We start from the raw sequence: 5,396 nt of genomic DNA on the forward strand, positions 1-5,396 counted from the left end.
TATTTTCTCCCACACTATCCACATGTACTGGTGGATAGTGCGGGAGACGCTGCTTAAAACAAGCCCTACCTTGGTCTGATCTGCGCCGCCGTTCGCCCGCAATTGTAGTTTAATCTCTGTGTATATCCGGCTGTAACTGGCAAAGGCGGTGCTTCTGCGGGCTAACTGACACTGACGTCAGCGCCGCTCATGAATATTCATCCCTCCCTCTGGTTAGGAGCGGCGAAGAGAGGGAGAACAGGAGGGATGAATATTCATGAGCGGCGCTGACGTCAGTGTCAGTTAGCCCGCAGAAGCACCGCCTTTGCCAGTTACAGCCGGATATACACAGAGATTAAAACTACAAGTGCGGGCGAACGGCGGCGCAGATCAGACCAAGATAGGGCTCGTTTTAATCAGCCTCTTCCGCACTATCCACCAATACCGGTGGATAATGCGGGAGAAAATATGTGACAGTTTTCCTTTAAAGCTCAAGGGCAAAATCTGTAATGGGGCCATCCAACTATCGCTAGTCTCCTTACAGGGATCTTTTGGGTTTCCGGACCTGGGAGTGACTTCAATCTATGCATCTTCTACAGTTATGGCAATGTTAATACCGATTCAATAAATACATTCTTTTATAAAAGTCTTATGGTGTCCCTACATCTTAAGAAGAGGTTTGTCGGTTCACTTGGCCAAGCTTGCATGTTTTTTAAATGGGGAGAAATAAATAAGATTTCTCTGGTGGCAGCTTATCTCAATTAAAAACAAAGGAATTGGGCACTGAAATCTAACATGTCCAATCCTTTTTTTACTGCATCATCATCTGTCAGGGGGAGAATCATGAGGCCGCTATACACATAAGATAATATACCTTCCTAACCAAATTAGGTTCTCAAAATAGTGCTCATTCAGCTTTTTTTCTAATATGTTTAGGGGCAGTCTGAAAGCCGCACTGTGGGAGGGAAATGATAATGTGGAGTCATCATGAGAAGAATTATATGTAGATAAAAATAAAAAAAATTCTGATAGGGGTTTGCTATAAGCCACCAAACATAATGGAAGAGGCAGAAGATCAATTAGTGAGGCAAATAAACAAGGCAGAAAATCAAAATGATGTGATAATAATGGGGGACTTTATCCTGATATAAACTGGGAGACTGAGACCAGTGAATCTCAAAGGAAACATGTTTCTGACTATAGCTATATGCTATATATGACTAAGGACAATTATCTGTCCCAAATGGTGCAGGGCTCGACCAGACTGTAAGAGGTATGTACCTTATGGGAATAAAGGGGTCAGAAATTAAAGAAAACCAATATGGATGAATAAAAATGTTAAGGGGGCAATAAATGACAAAAATAAAACATTTAAACTACTAAAACAGGATGACAGTGAAGAAGCATTAAAAACTAGAGAGAAAATGTAAAATATGTAAAAAAAAAACTGATAAAAGTCGCAAAAATAGAGACAGAACGACTCATTGCCAAAGAGAGTAAAACTTACCCCAAAATGTTTAACTATATAAATAGCAAAAAGGTTAAAAATGAAAGTGTTGGCCCTTTAAAAAATTATGAGGAAGAAATGATAAATGGGGATCAGGAAAAAGCTAATATATTAAACAACTTCTTCTCCACTGTATTCACCGAGGAAAATTAAATGCCAGGTGAAATACAGCAAGATAAGGTAAACTCCCCAATACAGGTCACTTGTCTAACCCAGGAAGAAGTACAGTGCCGCCTACAAAAAATCTAAATAGACAAATCACCAGGTCCAGATGGCATTCACCCCCGAGTTCTAAAGGAATTTTTTAATATTCAAGGACTCTATAGTGACAGGAAAGGTTCCCCAGGACTGGCGCATAGAAAATGTGGTGCAAATATTTAAAAAGGGGTCAAAAGGTAACCCCGGGAATTATAGACCAGTTAGTTTAACCTCCGTTTTATGTAAATTGTTTGAGGGTTTTCTAAGAGATGCTATTTTGGAGTATCCTGATAAAAATAAATGTATGACTCCATATCAGCATGGCTTTATGAGGGATCGCTCCTGTCAAACTAACCTGATCAGCTTTTATGAGGAGGTGAGCTCCAGACTGGACATGGGGCAATCGCAGGATGTCGTATATCTGGATGTTTCCAAAGCATTTGATACAGTTCCACATAAATGGTTGGTGCATAAAATGAGAAGGATGGGGCTGGGGGTGAATGTGTGTAAGTGGGTAAGTAACTGGCTCAGTGATAGGAAACAGAGGGTGGTTAGTAATGGTACTTATTCTGATTGGGTGACTGTTACTAGTGGGGTACCACAGGGGTCAGTCTTGGGTCTTGTTCTATTTAATAAATTCATTAATGACCTTGTAGAGAGGTTGAATAGTAAAGTAGAAATCTTTGCAGATGTCAGATGATACTAAACTCTGTAAAGCAGTAAACACTATAGAGGACAGTGCACTGTTACAATTGGATCTGGATAGGTTGTAGGTTTGGGCTGGGAGGTGGCAGATGAGGTTCAACACTGATAAATGTAAGGTAATGCACATGGGGAAGAAAAATCCGGGCTGGGATTATGTATTAAATGGGAGAACACTTGGGACGACTGACATGGAAAAGGACTTGGGAGTCTTAGTTAACAGTACATTTAGCTGTAGTGACCAGTGTCGGGCAGCTGCTGCTAAGGCTAATACAATCATGGGGTGCATCAATAGGGGCATAGATGGCCACGACAAGGAAATAATTCTACCACTGTACAGATCTCTAGTCAGACCACACATGGAATACTGTGTACAGTACTGGGCACCAGTGTACAAGAAAGATATAGTGGAGCTGGAGAGGGTTCAAAGACGGGCAACCAGAGTAATACGGGGAATGGGAGGACTACAGTACCCAAAAGGATTATTAGAATTAGGGTTATTTAGTTTAGAAGAAAGACGGCTTTGGGGCGACCTAATAACTATGTATAAATATATCAGGGGACAGTACAGAGATCTCTCCCATGATCTATTTATACCCAGGACTGTATCTATAACAAGGGGGCATCCTCTACGTCTAGAGGAAAGAAGGTTTCTACACCAGCACAGATGGGGGTTCTTTACTGTAAGAGCAGTGAGACTATGGAATTATCTGCCTGAGGAGGTGGTCATGGTGAACTCTGTAAAAGAGTTCAAAAGGGGTCTGGATGCATTTTTGGAGAATAATAACATCGCTGGTTATGTATACTAGATTTATAGGGACAGAACGTTGATCCAGGGATTTATTCTGATGCCATATTTGAAGTCGGGAAGGAATTTTTACCTCTAGTGTGAGGGTTTTTTACCTTCCTCTGGATCAACTCAGTAGGGACTAGCGTTGCTGGCGAATGTTCCCAATGTGAATTTTATTCGCAAATATCGCATATTCATGAATTCGCGAATATTCGCAAATATAGCACTACATATTCGCAATTACGAATATTCCTTTTAGTTTTTTTTTCACAGTATACATCACAGTGATCATCCCTCTCTGCTTCCAGCTTGAGTGGTGTAAAGAAGGATCTAATACTACTGTGTGAGGCTCGAGTGCAAATTTTCGCATATGCTAGTTTTCGTATATGCGAAGTTTCGCATATGCGAAAATAAAACGTGAAAATTAGGAATTTGCGAATTTTGCGAATATATGACGAATATTCGTCCATTTATTCGCGAAATATCACAAAATCGAATATGGCCTATGCCGCTCAGCACTAATCCTCACTAGGTGCAGCTCCAGCCTCAGCTAGTCGGGCCTGGAATCCAAATATGGATTTAGGCAGTGTGCTTATGTAATCACACTGCCTACATCCTGGAAAGGGGGCAGCCAAATCCACCTGCTTAATCTGCCACTGCCTGGTATCAGAACAAAAATACAGTTTTTTAAGTTGCCGGTATAGTGCTTATACTAGCACCAACTCCAAACTGGTAATTGTTGGCGGTGCAGTCTAAGTACTGGCAGGGTGCGCCAATTTAACAAGGCTCAATAGCGCTGCAGACCGAACTGTGGAGTCCTGGTAAATTACGTATACCAGCGGAGAACCTAGTGCCTCCAGTACGGCTACTGAAATAAATGGCACCCGCTGCGGAGAGTGTGAGGCTGATGGATACATGTGACAGACAACATAAACATTGTGTGAACCCAGCCTTCTTTACTATGTGGAAGTGTGGTGGTTAAAAAAAAAAAAGGCCATAGTCCTTCAAGTTCAACCTGTATCCCTATTGAGTCTCTGAGTTGATCCAGAGGAAGGCAAAATATCCTCCTACTAGAGGTAAAAATTCCTTTCTGACTCCAAATATGGCATCAGAATAAATCCCTGGATCAACATCCTGTACCTGTAAATCTATTATCCATGACCTTTAATGTTATTATTCTCCAAAAATGCATCCAGACCCCTTTTGAACTCTCTTAGTGAGTTCACCATGACCACCTCCTCCGGGAGAGAAATAGAGATGTAGCCAATTGTTCGCTGGCGAACAGTTCCCGGCGAATTTCGCATGTTCGCGTGCGCATCGCCGGGCGAACATAGGTGAAGTTCGATCCGCCCCCTATACTTTAACATTGCAGTAAACTTTGACCCTGTGAGTCAGAGTCAGCAGACACATTACAGCCAATCAGCATCAGTCCCTCCCTTCCAGACCCTCCTACCTCTTGCACGGACGCCATTTTAGCCTCATTCAGCATGCTGCAGGCTTAGGAAGTGGAGGGTTAGAGAAGCTGCTCCTGCTGTATAGGGAAAGCGATAGCTAGGTTGCTGCTAGGTGGTCTATTCAGGGTCCAGTTTACTCCTAAAGCACTAGTGTAACATCTGCTTTAAGGACATCACCCAAAAAAGCCCTTTTTAGGGTTGAAAGATATCAATCCTGGTTGAGAGGGAGCCACTGGTTAAAAGGGGTACTCCAGAATCAAACTTAAGTTCCTTCAAGCAACTATCTACTACAGTGTTCAAAGGGCTGAAAGATATCAGTCTGTGTGTTTTGCAACAGCTGTAGGTACCCTGGTTGGGGACCACTGCTTAAAAGGGGAACTCCGCTGGCAAGCTTTTTTTCTTTAAAGCAACTAACTACTACAGTATTCAAAGGGCTGAAATATATCAGTCCGTGTGTTTTGCAACAGCTGGAGGCACCCTGGTTGGGGACTACTGCATAAAAGGGGAACTCCCACACTAGTGCAAATCACATTAGGTGTGACAATTTGCAAATTAAAAAAAAATACCTTTTTTGGCTGTTAAATAAAATCAGCCGTCGCTGTTAGTTCACGTCACAGTTGCCATTTTTCCTGCCTGCAGGGCAAATTGTGTCACCCTAGTGCAAATCACATTAGGTGTGACAGTTGCGCAAATAAAAAAATAAAAAACTTTTTTGGCTGTTAAATAAAATCAGCCATCACTGTTAATTCACGTCACAGTTGCCCTT

This window comes from Hyla sarda, chromosome 10 (assembly GCF_029499605.1).
Source record: "Hyla sarda isolate aHylSar1 chromosome 10, aHylSar1.hap1, whole genome shotgun sequence".
Lineage (NCBI taxonomy): Eukaryota > Metazoa > Chordata > Amphibia > Anura > Hylidae > Hyla > Hyla sarda.